This window comes from Pituophis catenifer, unplaced genomic scaffold (genome assembly GCF_029215685.1).
Source record: "Pituophis catenifer annectens isolate HBS135680 unplaced genomic scaffold, rPitCat1.0.hap2 SCAF_16, whole genome shotgun sequence".
Classification (NCBI taxonomy): domain Eukaryota; kingdom Metazoa; phylum Chordata; class Lepidosauria; order Squamata; family Colubridae; genus Pituophis; species Pituophis catenifer.
The window spans coordinates 6,421,334-6,441,130 of NW_027256896.1; positions in this window are offsets into that span (position 1 = coordinate 6,421,334).

A 19,797-nucleotide genomic window follows, 5' to 3' on the forward strand; every position below is an offset into this window, starting at 1 on the left:
GGGAGGCTATTGGTGGCAGAAGACGGTCTCGGAGGTACCCGGGTCCTATGCCATGGAGCGCTTTAAAGGTGGTAACCAACACCTTGAATCGCACCCGGAAGACCACCGGGAGCCAGTGCAGCTCGCGCAGGAGGGGTGTCACATGGGCATAACGGGTTGCGCCCATAACCACCCGCGCGGCCGCATTCTGGACCAGCTGGAGCCTCCGAGTGCTCTTCAAGGGGAGCCCCATGTAGAGAGCATTACAATAGTCCAACCGGGAAGTAACAAGGGCATGAGTGACCGTGCGCAGGGCGTCCCGATCCAGAAAGGGCTGCAACTGGCGAATCAGGCGAACCTGATAAAAGGCCCCCCTGGCCACGGCCGTCATATGCTCTTCTAAAGACAGCCGTGCATCCAGGAGGACACCCAGATTGCGAGCCCTCTCCGTGGGGGGCAAAGATTCACCCCCAATAGTCAGCGATGGCACCTGCTGACTATATCGGGGCGCCGGGAGCCACAGCCACTCGGTCTTGGAGGGGTTGAGTCTGAGCCTGTTCCTCCCCATCCAGGCCCGCACGGCCTCCAGGCAGCGGGACATCACATCAAGGGCATCGTTGGGGTGGTCTGGGGTGGAGATGTACAGCTGGGTATCGTCAGCGTACAGATGACACTTCACTCCAAAACCACGGATGATCTCACCCAGCGGCTTCACATAAATGTTGAACAGGAGGGGCGAGAGGACCGACCCTTGCGGCACTCCCCATGCGAGACGCCTCGAGGTCGACCTCTGCCCCCCTGCCAACACGAACTGCGAGCGGTCGGAGAGGAAGGAGGAGAACCACCGCAAAACGGTGCCCCCTATTCCTAACCCCCTCAACCGCTGCAGCATGATACCATGGTCGATGGTATCAAAAGCCGCTGAGAGATCTAATAGGACTAGGACAGAGGAACAACCCCTGTCCCGAGCCCTCCAGAGATCATCCACCAACGCGACCAATGCCGTTTCTGTGCTGTACCCCTGCCTGAAGCCCGACTGGTACGGGTCTAGATAGATAGCTTCATCCAGGTGCCGGGGAAGTTGTCGTGCCACCACGCTCTCAACAACCTTCGCCACAAAACGAAGGTTGGAGACTGGACGATAGTTGGCTAATTCAGCCGGGTCCAGGGAAGGCTTCTTGAGGAGGGGCCTCACTACCGCCTCTTTCAAGGCAGCAGGAAAGGCACCCTCACCCAAAGAAGCACCTATAATCCCCTGGAGCCAGCCTCGTGTAACCTCCCGGGAGGCCAGTACCAACCAGGAGGGACACGGGTCCAATAAACACGTGGCGGCACTAATCTTACCCAGAACCCTGTCCACATCCTCGGGAGTCACAGGATCAAACCCCTCCCAGATAACATTCTCAAGGCCTGCCCCGGTCTCCTCCCGTGGACTCATCCAATCGGAGTCCAAGCCATCCCGAATCCGAGCGACTTTATCGTGCAGGAATTGCACAAAATCCTCAGCACGACCCTGCAAGGGATCTTCCCGCACTCCCCCCCGAAGAAGGGAGTGGGTCACCCTAAACAGGGCGGCTGGGCGGTTCTCTGCAGATGCGATAAGAGCGGAAAAATGGTTAGATTTTGCCGCTTTTATCGCCACTAGGTAGGTCTTGATATAGGACCTCACCTGTGTCCGGTCGGAATCGGATTGACTAGTCCTCCAAATGCTCTCTAGGCGTCTTTTCCGACGCTTCATCTCTCTCAGCTCCTCAGAGAACCAAGGAGCTAATTGAGATCGGCATCGGGTCAGAGGCCGCAAAGGCACGACGCGATCCAAAGCTCCGGCGGCCGCCCTTTCCCAGGCGGCCACCAGCTCTTCAGTCGAGTCGTGTGTTAGAGTCTCAGGAAACGGCCCAAGCTCCGTCAGGAACCTTTCGGGATCCATCAGGCGCCTGGGACGGAACCATCTGGTCGGTTCCGTCTCCCTGCGGTGGGGGCAGGCGGTAGGAAAGTCTAGTTGAAGGAGTGAATGATCTGTCCATGACAAGGGTTTAATATCTAGTTCCCCTCTACCAAGATCATTCAACCACTGACCAGAGATAAAAATCAGGTCCAGAGTGTGTCCCCCTATGTGAGTGGGGCCTTGAACTAACTGGGTCAGGTCCAAGGCCGTCATGGAAGCCATGAACTCCCGAGCCACCTCTGACGCCTCACCTGCGGATGGGAGGTTGAAATCCCCCATGACAATAAGTCTGGGGGTATCGACCGCCACCCCGGCAATGACATCGAGTAGCTCGGGCAGGGTCGCTGCCACGTGGCAGGGAGCCAGGTACGTAGTCAGCAAACCCATCTGCACCGCACGGCCCCACTTCACACAAAGGGACTCACATCCGGCTATCTGAGGAACAGTGGTCTCCCTCGGACAAAGACTCTCCCTAATAATCACCGCCACTCCCCCACCCCTCCCCTGGGCCCTTGGCTGATGAAATGCACGGAAACCTGGCGGGCACATCTCTACGAGGGGGACCCCCCCCTCTTGGCCCAACCAGGTCTCCGTAATACCTGCCAGGTCTGCACCCCCCTCCGAAATAAGATCACAGATGAGGGGGGCCTTATTAACCACCGACCTGGCATTACATAACATCAGCCGCGGACCCTGGGCCTGAGGCTCTACACAACCCAGGACACGAGTCACGCATTGGGGGCCGGAGTGCGCAATCGCTCGGAGACAGCGCGTGCGCACCCCCGACACTTGATATGACCCCCTGCGCCCGTCGTACCTGCCCCTCCCACTCATGATTTCAATTACACAGCCCTTTCTATCGTCCCCCTGCCCCCCAGTTAAATTTCCTGTCACGACCCCTCTGCTGCAGCTAATCAACCCCTCATCCCGCACAGTCGCTATCTGGACCCCCCCAGGTCCACTTTTACAACTCCCACCCATCCTCCCGGGTCCCCTTAAAATTTTCCTTAAAAATTTAGCTAAAAAACCCCTCAGCCCCCTCTTTGCTGCATGCCATCTCTCGGGGTCCCAAAGCCCGTCATCAAGATAGGCCCTCGATAACGTGGAGGGCCAGGCCTGTGAGAGGGGGGAGTCTCGCAGCGCAAGAAGGTCGGTTTTTTGGAGCATCAACCGAGCCAAAGATGGGAGAAGAAAAGCCAGTCCGGGAATCTATCATAGTCCAAGGGATAACTGAGCATAAAGGTCACAAAATATCCATTTATAGGGCTGGACTCCACTGTCCTCTCACGACAGGGAGAGGGTCCAATGTTCTTTTTCTCCAACAGAGGTTAATGGCCAACCATCCTCTCACGATGGCCGGTCCCGTTACAAAGTTGACGGGAGCAGTGTTCTATCCTCTCCGTTGGGATGTGGAAAATCCCTCAGCTCTCTCAAATGGTGCACAGTCTCTCCAACCAGCGAGGGTATGAGTGGAGCATAATAAAGGTCCAAAGTGTCCAAAGTGTAGATGTTAATAACGATGGTAATAATAAAGATATTAATAAGATGATAATAGACCCACGGGCACAAGATCTTCCTTAAGGTGAGAGTAGGAGTAGCGAGACAGGAAAGCCCAATCCAGGGGTGGTTGGCCATTAAGGTCAACACCCACCCTTACCTGGGGGGAAAGGGGGGGGGAGGAGAGGCCACCCGAGGCGACCAAGCAACCAAACCATGGTCAGCCTCCTGTCTCTCCAACCCAATTTCCACAACCCCCCAGTCACAGCTTAGTTCTAAAAACACCCCATCACAGTAATCACAGTCATCACAGTAATCACAGATGGTAGTCTTAGGGGTGAGGCTGTTAGCTTCTCCTCCATCAACCTGCTGCCAGGCTGTTTCTCTGGCCGGCCGGTCCATGTCAGCCACTGCCACCGCCGCCGTCGCCGCCGTCGTCGCCAGCTCGCAACCAAGCACCCCAAGCTCCCAAGGCGCACCGGGGCCCCCGAAAACGCCGGAAAAGGGCACCCCAGGGATCCAGAGGGCTATAGGGAGCGAGGGGGGGGCACTTCCAAGCCGCCGCCGCACGAACGCCGCCCGCCGCCGGATGCCTTGGCCTCCGCTTCCCTCCGACACCGGAAACAGCTGCCGCGGCCAGGCCCATCGCCCCATCTCTCGCGGTGTCGTCCAGCCCTGCCCAGACGTTCCGGAGGGCGAAAAAGCCCTCAACAGGCAGGGCGGATGCCCCCCTCACTGGGACTGGAGCCGGAGATGGACAGGAAGGCTCCTGAAGACCCTGGCGACCGGCAACTCTCCCATCCCCGAAACGGAGCTCACTTGGTCGCCGCCATCTTGGAGCATGCGCAGAAGTAGATATATATCTACATCATGGCCATGCCTACCCAGCAACTGTGCAGAGAACCTGTTGCTAAATTTTTTTAATCCCACCCCTGGGTGTAGGGCAGTATTTCTCAACCTTGGATGCTTTAAGATGTCTGGACTTCAACTCTCAGAATTCCCCAGCCAGCTATGCTATGCTGCCTGGGGAATTCTGGGTGTTGAAGTCCAACATCTTAAAGTGACCAAGGTTTAGAAACACTGATGTAGGACAAGGATTAGGAAGAATTTGGAAGAATCACCCCTTAGCCCAGAACATCTATTAGGGTTATTGACAGAGGGCGGGTGCTATATTTGCTGCCTTAACCTCTAAAGGAAATATCTAACAAAAAAAAATCAGTAAATAAAGCCAATTGGTTGAGATTTTTTTTTACATGTGAAATCATTCCTAAGAATTTGGAAAGGATTATGGCTGAAACTAATCTGGCAGGATTTATTTCCAGGGGAATGGCAAAGATTTATGAATTACACTGTGAATTTCTTTACTGAGTGAACTTTTCTGGAAGCATCTTCTCCTTACTTGCTTCCCTTGTCCTTTTAAGTATATAGGATAAAAAAAAAATAGAACAGTGACATGATAGCAGTGGCCCAATATTTGAGGGACTTCTACAGAGACCAAGGAGACAAGCTATTTTCCAAAGCACCAAAAGGCAAGACTAGAAATAATGGGTGGAAACTAACCCAGGAGACAAGCAATCTAGAACTAAAGAGAAATTCCCTAATGGTGAGAACAATTAACCAGTGGAAGGGCTTGTCTTCAGGAGTTGTGGGTGCTCCATCAGCGGAGGCTTTCAAAAACAGACTGGACAACCACTTGTTTGAAATGAATAGGGTTCCGTGGTTGAGCAGAGGATTGGATTAGAAGACCTTCAAGGTCCCTTCCAATTCTATTATTCTATGTTCTAAGTGAAGGAAACTAAACAGACACAGACACAGACACACACACAGAGAGAGACAAAGACAGAGACAGACACACACACACACACAGAGAGAGAGAGAGAGAGAGAGTGACAGAGACAGAGAGAGAGACAGAGAGAGAAAGAGAGAGGGAGACAGAGACAGACACACACACACACACAGAGAGAGAGAGAGAGAGAGAGAGAGAGAGAGAGAAAGAGAGGGAGGGAGACAGAGACAAACACACACACACACACACACACACACACACAGAGTGACAGAGAGAGAGACAGAGACAGAGAGACAGAGAGACAGAGAGACAGAGAGACACACACACAGAGAGATATAAAGAGATAAAGAGAGACAGAGAGAGAGACAAAGAGAGACAGACAGAGAGAGACAGAGACAGAGAGAGAGAGACAGAGAGAGAGAGAGAGAGACAAAGAGAAACATTATGAGCCCTTTGAGGTAGATTAGATTAGAAAACCAAAGTTATAAATATCAATATTACTTCTTTACACAGAAACAGAACCTTGCAAGTCTGAATGGACTGACCCTCCCCTCCACTCCCATTATTGTCATGAGAAATAACCGGTCGTAAATGTGAGCCAGTTGCCAAATGTGGTCATAAGCACTTTTTCCAAGGTAATCATAAATCTGAATGGTGGTTAAATGATCAGTTGTAAGTCAAGGACTCCTGATAACTCTGTGAGGTGGCTTGAGAGAAAAGTGACCGGCTCAAAGATGGTTAAGACAGCAATACAACTCATGGGTTTTTGTTGTTGTTTTGATTTCTAGCTGAGCATCTATTAGGTGCCAAGAATCAGAATCATTCGTAAAGTTGCAGAATAGAAGATTTATACAAGATTTATACTGTTTGTGGGGAGGGGGGGGGCAAGTGCATGCCCAAGAATCTGTGGTTAACTAACAGTCTGTCTTAAATTCATGCCAGATAAAGGTCAACAGAATTCAGGAGGAGTTGGAACTTTTGTGGCAATGCAAAGACTCCAAACTGATGATGTCTTTAACTCCGCCCAGCTTTGCCTGCTCTTCTCCTCCTACAGCATCTTAGCCGCCAAGTAGATTAACACTCTTTAAGCAACTTTTCACAGTAACGCTGGGTTCTTTTATACAATAGAGCTACCGATTGGACTAAAGGAAGGTCATGTTCGTTCAACATTCATATCTGTTTTATGGAAGAGGCTAACACTAAAAGAATTATACGCAAATGGTCAAGTTAGGTCAAGTTGACTTCTGTATACTTTTCAGAATGAAAGCAAGGGGATCAAAGCCTCAGGTAGACTCTCCAAAGTATCATCTGCAAAACGCCAAGGATAATATTCTCCTTTCTATGGAACAGCATTTCTTCAAACATGTTATTCAATGTGTTCAGCTATTTTCTTTTTAACACTTTTATTCTATTTATCATCTCTCTCTCTCTCTCTCTCTCTCTCTCTCTCTCTCTCTCCATCTCTCCATCATCTCTCCATCCATCATCTCTCATCTATCCATCATCTCTCTATCTCTCTCTCTATCCATCCATCCATCCATCCATCCATCCATCCATCCATCATCTATCATCTATCTGTCCATCCATTATCTCCTTCTCTATCATAGCGGTGAAATCCACTTACCTTTGCTACCGGTTTGCGAATGGGAGCGTGCTATGCGCGCATGTGCCTCTTCTGTGTATGCACAGAGCCTTCTGCACATGTGCAGAGGATCAAAAACATAATGACATCCCGGCGGGTGGGTGGAGCCTCCTGCCACCGGCGCTACCGGTTTGTGCAAGCATGATAGATCTGGCCGGATTTCACCACTGCTCTATCATCTCTCTCTCTCTCCATCCATCCATCCATCCATCCATCCATCCATCCATCCATCATCTATCTATCCATCCATCCATCATTTTATGGTTATATGGGAGATATAATTTCACAAGTGTCTGTCCTCTCTTAAGAATATTAATGGTTTGAAAGCATCTCCATCTCAAAATCTCCTTACCCCAAATGTCTCTCTTGGATCTTGTCCTGGACTTCCTGAGATAGCTTCTCCAACAATCTTAGACTGTCTCTTTCATGCTTTGTTATATTTGGTTTTAGACAACCTGACAAAGACACCATATGTTCACGAACAACCCCATAATCACAGTAAATTAGGGGACAGAATATAAGTCATAACAAAGCAAGTGGAATTAAGATTGGCTCTGGAAGGCAGGAAACCTCTGGTTCAATTATATCATGATTGCACCTGGGGAGACGCATGAATCTTCCCATATATCAAGCATCCAGGAATTTCGACTTATTCAAGACTGCTAACTAGTACATGCTTCTAGGAGGAAATTATGCCTGTGTTTCAAAGACCTCTAATGGTTTGTTTCCTAAGCAGAGTTCAGGGTTTTGGCTTTGGCTTTGAAAGCTCTAAAGAGATTAGGACTTGACTATGAAACAATGGTGTATCTCTGCAGGAATCCGTCTCTTCAATAAGGTTGGCAGGAGAGGCTTCCTTGTGTTTTCCCGAGGCTCATCTGATGCCTCTGTGGGTCAAAGAGTTCCCTTTTTTGGCATTGCTCTCAAGCTATTGAATACAAACAGCCAAAGGATCCCATTCTCTTCTCTTTTTCAGCATTAAGGCATTGCAAACCGTTTCAGTTTTCTAAATCCATTTATTTTTTTTTTGGTGGTTGCCATTTTTAGGATAAGCCCATTAAGTTCCTTGAGTGCCTCACAGTTACAAAGGCAGAATATAAATCAAAGTGGTAAATATAGAAAACTACCATATTTTTTGGACTATAAGATGCCCCAGAGTATAAGATGCATCACGATTTCGAAGAGGAAAACAAGAAAAAAAGTTTTGGTTCTCCCCGGCCCCCAGGAGCACTCTGCAGGCCTCCCAAACCCTCTGTGCATCCCATTGTTTTTCGCCTCTCAAACCCCCCACGACAGTGGTGGGTTTCAAAATTTTTTACTACTGGTTCTGTGGGCGTGGCTTTGTGGGCATGGCAGGGGAAGGATACTGTAAAATCTCCATTCCCACCCCACTCCAGGGGAAGGTTATTGCAAAATCCCCATTTCCTCCCGATTAGCTGGGACTTGGGAGGCAGAGAATAGATGGGGGCAGGTCAGTCAGAATTTTTACTACCGGTTCTCCGAACTACTCAAAATTTCCACTATCGGTTCTACAGAACTGGTCAGAACCTGCTGCAACCCACCTCTCCTTTACGCATTGCATTTTTGCCCTCCCCAGCCCCCAGGAGCTCTCTGCAGGCCTTCCAAATCCTCCCTGTGCCCCGTTTTTGTGAAAAAATGGGCCTGTTTTTGGTGAAAATGGGAGGTGCAGGGTGGGGTTTCGGGAGGCCAAAAATGGCTGTATTCGGTGTATAAGATGCACCAACATTTCCACCCTCTTTTAGGGGGAGGGAGTGCGTCTTATACTCCGTAAAATACAGTCATTGTCTCTCTCCTTCCCACCTCCAAAAGGAAGGATTGCCCTCAAAATGACAAGAATGGTTAAAGAAGAAGATATTTTTAATTTTTTTTTTGTTCCTCTTGACTTTCTTCCGAGCTACGCCCACCATCCTGTTCTTTTATCACGTGCATTTAATCTGCTTGGTTTTTTGTGGTTTTTTTTTGGTTTTTTTTTTAGATATACCTTGCCTGTTCAACCTCACCTCTGATGCATTCCAATCTGCAAGGCATTTTACGGAGCTGAGTCTGCATGAAGAAGAAGCAATAGCAGCAGCAGCAGCAGCAGCAGAAGAAGAGGCTATAAAGCTAACAACCTAGAAAAGCTTCTATTTCTCGCCCCCACCCCCCTCTGCTCTTTGTAACTTAGATTGAATTTGTGTCAAGTCCATTCGCAGCCTCGCATTTCAGCAAAAAAAGAAAAGAAAAAGAAAAAAACCCAATGGCTTTACGGAGAGAGAAAGAGAGAGAAAGGTTGGGAGGGGAGACCTAGCTGCACACAATGCCATAGGAGATATTGAGTGCCACACAGACCCAGGTTTCCTTTGTAGATACAGTCAAACGTGCTAAATGAGAAACATTCCAGCAGGTCCACCTTGATATCGAGACAAATGTTACGCGGGCGCTAAACAATTTAACATCAGAAGAGAAGAGTGCCGATAAAAGGAGCGTAAGAGTAATCTCTTTCCCAGGTAATGATTTTTATTTGGAGTTTAGAAGTGATTTGAGGATTTTTGAAAGCCCCGTTGTGTTCAAAGCTGGCGGCGGCATTCAAAGGGTGGTGGCTGTATTTTTTGGAATACAATAGGGAGGTTTCCAGACCCATTTGTTGACTGAGAACATCATGAAAAGCTGGTGGTGATGGCAGACCTGTGAGATCTTTAAGCCTGAATAGGTTTTCATGGATGAGCTTCCAAGTTCTATGAGTTTAAAAATATGGCGTACTCAACTGGGGCCATTTTAAGACAGGAATAGAATAGAATAGAATAGAATAGAATAGAATAGAATAGAATAGAATAGAGTAGAGTAGAGTAGAGTAGAGTAGAGTAGAGTAGAGTAGAGTAGAGTAGAGTAGAGTAGAGAAGAGAAGAGAAGAGAAGAGAAGAGAAGAGAAGAGAAGAGTTGGAAGGGACCTTGGAGATCTTATTGTCCAACCCCTTGCTTAGGCAGGAAACCTTACACTACTTGGCCATTTGCTGCTAATTCTTTTAGTGATAGCATCTTCCATAAAACAGATAGGAATGTTGAATGTGATCAATAATTTGATCAATTAGAACAGAACAGAGCTGTAAGGGACCTTGGAGGTCTTCTAGTCCTGCCCCCTGCTCAAGCAGGAGGACCTATACTATTTCAGATAAATGACTGTCTAGTTTCTTCTTAAAAACCTCCAGCGATGGAGCCCCCATGATTTCTGGAGGCAATCTGTTCCACTGGTTAATTGTTCTGTCAGAAAATTTCTCCTTAGTTCTAGGTTGCTTCTCTCCTTGATTAGTTTCCACCCATTGCTTCTTGTCCTGCCCTCAGGTGCTTTGGAGAATACTTTGACTCCCTCTTCTTTGTGGCAGCCGCTCAAATACTGGAAGACTGCTGTCATGTCACCCCTAATTCTTCTTTTCTTTAGACCACCCAGACCCAAAACCTGCAGCTGTTCTTCCTATGTTTTAGTCTCCAGGCCTTTGATCATCTTAGTTGCTCTTCTCGGAACTTTTTCCAAGGTCTCAAAATCTTTTTTGCAGCATGGTGACCAAAATTGGTTGCAGTATTTCAGGTGTGGTCTTACTAGGGTTTTGTAAAGTGGTACTAGTACTTCACGTAATCTTGATTCTATGCCTCTCTTTATTCATTTTTTTTTTTTTTTGCTTATGTCCAGTGGTGAAATCCATTTTTTTTTACTACTGGTTCTGTGGGCGTGGCTTGGTGGGCTTGGTGGGTGTGGCTTGATGGGCGTGGCAGGGGAAGGATACTGCAAAATCCCTATTCCCTCCACAATCCTGGGGGAAGGATATTGCAAAATCTCCATTCCCACCCCACTCTGGGGCCAGCCAGAGATGGTATTTGCCGGTTCTCTGAACTACTCAAAATTTCCGCTACCGGTTCTCCAGAACCTGTCAGAACCTGGTGGATTTCACCCCTGCTTATGTCCAATCAGTAGCATGTGCAACATGCTTAAAGAGTGTTAAGTTTAACATCCCTTAATGTAATGAAAGCATTTTACTATTACATATACACAGAAGGTTTTAATCTTACAATAGGTTGGATTCCGAAGGTTTTCAGTGGTAACAATATGACAAACTTTTGGTAATCTTCGCTCTTTCGGTTTTGTTTCAAAACTCCACAGCAAGTTGGAGCTATGAATATTTAAATTAGAATAAACAACCTTCTGATCATAAACAGAAATATATAAAAAAACCCAGAAAGCTATAAAAAATAAAGCTTGCAATGTTTTATTTCATTATTGACGTTAATTCTCATGATTTGCAGTGGACGCCTGTCCCATCAATTTGATTTAGTTCTACTTTGTGGGAGAAAGTGATAAAAAGTTCCTTACTTTTACAAGCAGTAAATTAATCCTTCTCCCCAAAACAAAACAATTGAACGAGGAGTATCACATTTTCCATGAGATCTGACAGTCCATCTTAGTCAAATAAAAATTGGCCTGAATATAAACCTTCTCCAAAGATTGTCTTTGATGCCATCATACATCATGCATTTTGTAAAGATTACTGTTTCTTCATTCATTAAAAACTTCGTTAAAATGATGGCTTGTTCCAAAAACACAATCAAGGACCAAAAAAAACCACTCTATAAAGTATCCCGAAAGAAGACAGGTGTTCATTGACCTATTTCCTTGCTGGTAGTCCTCATAAAAGTTTGTTTAAGCTTTTATTCAAAAGCTACAACAGCACTGGAAAAACCCCCACCAATTTATCACTATTTTTCACAGTTATGCACTTTGCATCCCGTGAACATGTGATCAAAATTCAGATGCTTGGCCACTGGTTCATACTTATGACCTTTGTTGGGTCCCATGGTCATGTGATTCCCTTTTGCGACCTTCTTGTCAGAGTGTCTTGCAAAAATCAAATCCAGAATCAGCTGGATCCATTAACTTCTTTATATTCATAATAACACATAAAGTATATTTACAAGACCAACAGCTGATTCTTCAGCTCAGATCAGCAGACATGTTCACACACAGAGTACAGCAGAGAGACTTAACACACACACTGTGCTGGTTTCAGTTTCGTTTCTCTGCACAGAATCATAAGCTGCAGACTAAGACACGCCCTGGCTCCAGTCTGTCTCAGCTCCCAATTGGCTGACTTAGTTGCTATGCCTATTCATTGGCTGACCTTGTTACCATGTCTTCCCAGTCATGAATATTCTGACACTTCTGACAAGCAACGTCAATAGGGAAGCCAGATTCACTTAACAACCAGGTGACTCACTTAACAACTGTGGCAAGGAAGGTCGTAAAATGGGGCAAAACTCACTGAACCAATGTTTTACTTAACAACAGGAATGTTGGGCTCAGTTGTGGTCTTAAGTCAAGGATACCTGCATTGACGTTCTCCCAAGTAGTCCCAATATAAAGGAGAGAGCATTTATTTCCCCAAATGGCAATTTTGTATGTTTTCTTCTATTCTCAATCAAATTTCACTCTTCCTCCATCCAAAAACTTGATCCACTCTTTCCAGTGATGTTACATCACCAGGTGGTCTTTTGACCTTTTGAAGTCACAATAATTAACTTTCAGATTAATTACCTACTTTTTCCTCTAAATAAGAGGAATGGTGACTTACAACAGTTCGTTTAGATAAAAGCATTGGGAAAAAAATGACTTGTTATGACAATTTTTCACATTGAAGACTGTTCCAGGATCCCCATGGTCACGTGATTTACATTCAGATGCCTGACAACTGACTCACATTTATGACTATCGCATAATCCCGGGGTCACGTGATTCCCCTTTTGAGGTCTTTTGACAAGCAAAGTCAACGGGGAAGCCAGGTTCACTTAACAACTGGGTCGCTAACAGCTGCTGTGATTCACTTAACAATTTACAGATTACAGATTAACAGAGGTGGAAAGGACCCCACCCAAGCAGGAGGCCTTACACCATTTCTGACAAATGGCTGTCCAGTCTCTTCTTGAAAGCTTCCAGTGATGAAGCTCCCACAACTTCTGTTCCATGGGTTGCTTGTTCTCACTGTCAGAAAATCCCTCTTTATTTCCAGGTTGAATCTCTCCTTGATCAGTTTCCATCCATTATTCCTTGTCTGGCCTTCGGGTGCTTTGGAGATTAGCTTGTCCCCCTTCTCTCTGTGGCAGCTCTTCAAATATTGGAAGACTGCTATCCTGTCTCCCCTGGTCCTTCTCTTCACTAGACTAGCCATGCCCAGTTTCTGCAACTGTTCATCGTATGTTTTAGCCTCCAGTCCTTTAATCATCCTGGTTGCTCTTCTCTGCACTCTTTCTAGAGTCTCAACATCTTTTTTATAGTGTGGTGAACTGTGGCAAGACAAGTTGTAAAATGGGGCAAAACTCACTTAACAAACATTTTGTTTAGCAACAAAAAAATTGTGCTCAATTGTGGTCGTAAGTGTCAAGGACTACCTGTATAGGATTGATTTATTCATGGAGTTGGACCCTTTCTATTAGTTCGTGATGCACTGTTGGGACAAATTATTACTTACAATTGTTCCTAATATTCCTTCCTCTGATAAGATTGGAAAGTGAAAGACTCAAGAGATTGCAGGTAAATATCCAAAATCCAATCATCTGTCAATAGTCAATTACATTTCAAGCTGCAATGTGTTCATTCTTAAAATAATTCTAGAAATCCATCACAGAAAACAAGGAAGGAAACACGAGTCAAAAGGAGTGTTGTGAAAATATTTACAGACCCCTCAAATCCTGGATATAAATTGTTTCAACTCCTACCCTCAAAACGAGGCTATAGAGCACTGCACACCAGAACAACTAGACACAAGAACAGTTTTTCCCAAACACCATCACTCTGCTAAACAAATAATTCCCTCAACACTGTCAAACTATTCACTAAGGCTGCATTACTATTACTATTAAACTTCTTATTGTTCCTATCAATATCCTTGCCATCTCCTCCCACTTATGACTGTATGACTGTAACTTGTTGCTGTATCCTTACGATTCATACTGATTGTTTCCTAGTATGATTTGATAGTTTATTTGTACCCTATGACTATCATTAAGTATTGTACCTTATGATTCTTAACAAATGTATCTTTTCTTTTTATGTACACTGAGAGCATATGCACCAAAGAGCATATACACCAAAGACAAATTCCTTGTGTGTCCAATCACACTTGGCCAATAAAGAATTCTATTCTATTCTATTCTATTCTATTCTATTCTATTCTATTCTATTCTATTCTATTCCGCTCCACTCCACTCCACTCCACTCCACTCCACTCCACTCCACTTTTGTTCCTCAATTGGCCACAGATAATTTCTCAGGCACGGATTCTACTCAAGGAACAAAACCTGATAATTTAGGATTGCTGAACTCAGATGGAAAGTATTTTGAATGAAAAATGTTACACATTCACTTGCTTGGATTAACTCTAGAGAGACCCTCAGTACAGCTTCAAAAAGGGGCAGTTTGTTCCAGCAGTGCTAATTCCCAATAGCCTTGGCCTGGAGAATTCATATTTTATTTATTATATTTCTGAATTTCTGCAGTACCGCCATCTACTAGTCTAGGCTAGCCTGAGCCATGTAACATGTTAAACACCAAAACACACTCCCGTTCAGCAAAACGCGCAATTCCAGAGAGAATAATTGCTTTCCCAAGAACAGACTACATCGGTTTTCCCCAATGTGGATGTCCTTCAGGTAAATGGACTTTTATTTTTATGTATTTATTAACTGAGTCAGTTTGGATGGCCACCGAACTCTGGATAGCGAGATGGTCAGAATATAAATTTAATAAACCCACAAATAAATTTGCAATTGTGAGGATGAGATTAGGATTAGAATTGAAAAAATAGATCAAGAAGATTAAAACACACACACACAAAGATCACAGAATGATCAAGACTAATACACAATTATTCAGTATTCTAACTCTTACAGATGGGCTGATCCAATAACATGTCCGATGTTAAAGGCTTTGAGACCAACAAGAAAGCCTTGGGAAAAAAATCAAGATCACATGAAGTTCTAGCACTGCTTTACAAAACCTTAGTAAGGACACACTTGGAATACAGATGTTCAGGCTCTGGAAAGAGTGCAGAGAAGAGCAACAAGAATGGTTAAGGGACTAAAGGATAAAACATACAAAGAACGGTTGCAGGAATTGGGTATGGCTAGTCTAGTGAAAAAGAGGACTTGGGGGGACATGATAGCAGTCTTCCAGTATTTGAGGGGCTCCTACAAAGACAAAGGAGTCGAACTATTTTCCAAAGCACCAAAAGGCAAGACTAGAAATAATGGATGGAAACTAACCAAGGAGAAAAGCAACCTAGAACGAAGGAGAAATTTCCTATCAGTGAGAGCAATCAACTAATGGAACAGAAGTTGCCTTCAGAACTTGTGGGTGCTCCATCACTAGAGACCTTCAAAAAGAGACTGGGCAGCCATTTGTCAGGAATGGTAGAGGGCAGTGGTGAAATCCAAATTCTTTTTACTACCGGTTCTGTGGGCGTGGCTTGGTGGGCGTGGTGTGGCTTGGTGGGCGTGGCTTGGTGGGCATGAGAGGGGAAGGATATTGCAAACTCTCCATTCCCACCCCATTCCTGGGAGAAAGATATTGCAAAATCTCCATTCCCACCCCACTCTGGGACCAGCCAGGGGTGGTATTTGCCTGTTCTCCGGACTACTGAAAATTTCTGCTGCCGGTTCTCCGAACTGCTCAAAATTTCCGCTACCAGTTCTCCAGAACCTGTCAGAACCTTCTGGGTTTCACCCCTGGTATAGGGCAGCAGTTGTCAAACTCAAGGCCCTGGGGCCAGATCCGGCCCATGGGGTGTTTAGATCTGGCCCGTGGGGCCACCCTGGAAACATCAAAGGAACAGCCCACAATGCCTCTGCAAGCAAAAATGGAGCAGAGGTTTGCAGGAGGCTGTTGCAGCCAAAAACAGAGCTCATGAGGGCCACAGGCAGCCCTTCTGAGCTCAATTTTCACTGGCACAGAGCTTGAGCCCCCACAGGCACCCCTGACACAAGTGACATCTTGCTGGCCATGCCTACCCCTGGCCATGTCCCCCCAGCCAAGGTCAAACACAACCCTGATGTGGCTCTCAGTGAAATCAAGTTTGACAACCCTGATATAGGGTCTCTTGCTCCAGCAGGGGGCTGGAATAGAAGACCTCCAAGGTCCCTTCCAACTCCATTTCTCTATGAATTCTAAAAAGACACAGACATCTCTTAATTCTCAGTATGGTGACTAGGAAATTCCGGGAAGTCAAATTCTCAAAGTCATTCAAATTGGAGGGGTTCGACAGAGAAACCACCATTGGAAGTTATTTGCAATCTGTGGATTATACATTATCCAAACTCGATTGCAGAAGATACGACTTCAGCAACAGAGGGGTCAATGCCTGGAATGCACTACCTGACTCTGTGGTTTCTTCCCCAAACCCCCAAAACTTTAACCTTAGGCTGTCTACTGTTGACCTCACCCCATTCCTAAGAGGAGGGCGTAGATAAGCGCACCAGCGTGCCTTCCATCCCTGTCCTACTGTCCCCATTTATTCATATCCATTTCCTGTGTTTATAATCATGTTTATATTTACATCTGTTATCTTATACACGTTTGACAAATAAATAAATCAAAATATATATATATATTTTTTAAATAAACATTGCTCATTCCTTGGGCACAGGACTACAGCTCTCCAAACTGCAAACCTTCCCAATTTATTCTTAACTACAATAAAAATGTGATTTTGGCAAATTGAGTTACTTGAAATACCGCATTCTGGAAGATTTCCCTTGCTGCTTTGAAAGAAAATTGAAAGCCAGGGGAAAAAAAAAAAGATTGTAAATTCTTTTTAAAATAAAATTTAAAAAAAATCAAAGAGTCCTTAAGCTCTGACTTAAAGTATCGTTTTCTTTCTTCCATGAAAAGTAAATCACCAATTTTCCCGAACGGTTTAAAAAGTCAAAGAAACCACTCTAAATATATATCTAAAGATATCTCCATTGGATAAAGATGTGTCCCCTTTAAAACATAGTGTAATAATAAGACAATCGATAATGCAGATTTGCTATACAGCACAGAGAAATCCCTCACCAACAATTGATGTGCATTTGCTACCTAGAGAGAAGCAAACTTTCATAAAGTTTCATTACAGGTTATAAAATTTATACTTGACCGTGTCCTGAGGGCTTTCAAAGATGTGTGCTTGACACTAAGTTTCTTCTTTTGCTACTGAAATAAAACTAGATTTTAGTATTGAGAGGGGGAAAAAAACCCAACAACCATCAAGAGATAGCCGTTTGAAAACAGTATTGAGTTCTAATTTATTTGCAGTATTGATAACAACCTCACAATTTTCAGTCCTGAAAAAAAAATCAATACATTCAGGCCTTGAATAAATTGTTGTGGAGTGGATTCCACGTATATTTTTGTGGGATGTATCTTTCCAGAGCTGTATCCCAATATGTGGAATCTATCAGGAATGTCCGCCAGATAAAATTAAAATGGCTCTAAGGAGGCCCTTTCGAGGGCCAAGTCCCTCCTGAGAAACTTCTGGTTTCTGAAGAACTTCCAATTCGTAGCTCTTCAAAGGTGAAACGAGACAACTTTTTGTTTTTATTTAATTAAGTCAAAACAGACATGTGGGGCTGATTTACCCGGCTAAATTATCTCCTTCAGTTTTGTGAGTTTTTTTTTTTTAATGTGCCTTGCTTCAGTGACCAAAGTCCATGCCTTTGTATGAAGGCAACACACATCAGAGGGACCAATTAATGAGCATTCAGAAAATACCTAGGGACATGTGTTTTCGAAGAGCATCAAAGTAACCCGTAGGTCTGGAGCCTAAAATAACAAGGTCATGTCATCGAAGGGTTGTTGTCAACTCGCAAAGCATCCCTGGCCTGCTTTCGAGTTGCCATACGCAAGGGGGATGGGAAAACAGAGAAGCAGCACGGCAGCCAAAAACAAAAGTACATTCCAGACATCTCTCTCTCAAGGCTGTCTCCCAGGGTTACTCACAGGAGCCAGAGGGGAGTTATCTCTACAACCCACGAAATTGCTCTGTTGGCGAACGTGACTTGATGACACACCCTGGGAGGAGGGGGGAAACAGGGTCATGATTGGGGCGCAAATTATGTGGGGTCAGAGTTGGCTTCACTTGGAACGTGCCGACATGAAGCTCGTAATAAATAACTGGATTTCTTTTGAAGCTTGGCTCGAGGCTCATGATTTAATTAGGGCATCCGTCAGAACCCTGACAGTTGTAGCCTATGGGAATGTCTCAGGATGGCTCTACTTCTGCTGGTATTCCTATACTTTATCATACTTCCATCACATGCTCAGAAAGGAAAAAAGTAGCTTTCCACAATCCGTATGAAGCCGCAGTTGCATATCACGTGTGGATGATCTATATAGGTGGCTTAATCTTGCATCACGTGCATTGTGAGAAATCTAGTGCTGGGTTTCCCAACCTTGGCAACTTTAAGAGGTGTGCTATGCTGGCTGGGGAATTCTGGGAGTTGAAGTCCACATGTCTTAAAATGGCCAAGGTTGGGAAGCCCGGTTCTAATGTTCCCATCTTTGCACATCTTGAAGGAGTGCACATCATTTCCATAGCACGGAAGATAAAGCAGGAATGGTTAAATTGGTTATTTTATTCAAAGAGGAAAATATGTTCTTATTTGAATATCACTTCTGGAATTTGTGCTTGTGAAGGGGAAAAAACGAAACTTTGACCTTGGTTTTTTTGATTAGAAAGATTTGGTGTTATAGGAATGGCTAATTATATATTAATCTGTAAAAGCAACAAGTTGGATTGTGTTTATCTTGTACTGTGCTATGAAGAGTTGGAAGTCAATGCCCCCTTTTCTTTCTTTTTCTCTTCCCCCTTCATTTCACACCCCCTTTCCCCCCTCCCTTCCTTCCCTTAATTTCCTATTTTCTTTTCTTCTTTGTATTTTATATAATAATAAAAAAGATAAATAAATAAAAAAATTAAAAAAAGGAGTGCAGAAGAGAAGAGCCAAAAATCTCCCTGGCCACTGAGATAACCTGGCCTGTACCTCTTGACTAAGGGTGGCCCAGCTCAGCCTTTAAAATATGGTGCCTCCTTCTACACAACTCCTAGTGGACCTAGACCAGTGATGGCTAACCTTTTTGCCATCACGTGCCAAAAGCAGGGGGAGCGGGGGGGGTCGCATGCGTGTGTGCCTACACTCATAATTCAATGTGCCCCGCGTATGTGCATGCGACTCTCCACAGGCTCCCCCCGCTTTTGGCACACGATGGCATGGTGTGCCTGGTAGGCCCGTTTTTTGCCCTCCGCAGGCTCCAGAGGCTTTCTTGGGGGTTCCCCACCCCCCCAGAGGCGCTCCGGAGGCCAGAAATGGCCCATTTGCCGACTTCTGGTGGCACCAGAAGGCCCGTTTTTTCGCTCTCCCCAGGCTCCAGAGCCTTTCTAGGAGCTTGGGGAGGGTGAAAATGGCCTTCTCCACCCCTCCGGAAGCCCTCCGGAGGCCGGAAATGACTCGTTTGCCAACTTCTTATAGGCCCGGAAGGCCCGAAAATCAGCTAGCAGAGCTGAGCTCGAGTGCCCACTGATACGTCTCCATGTGCCACCTGTGGCACGCATGCCATAGGTTCACCATCATGGACCTAGACTATTTCCCTGTAGCAAAGAATAAATTGGTCACCCATTTCTGGGGTTCTGGGTAATAAACTTTGGGGTTGGCCCCCTTCTCAGTCAGGGCACATTTTTGCATCTGCTTTTTTAGTGGTTCTCACTCAGATAGTTATCCTCCTTTGACTGGTTTGCTTCCATGCATTATTTGACTAACAATTACAGGAGCTAAAATAGAATAATTTCTTTTATTACTGCCAAGTGGTTGGAGACAATGATGGCAGGAAAGAACCTTTCTTGATGGTTTTTTATATTTATTAAGAAAGGAAGGAAG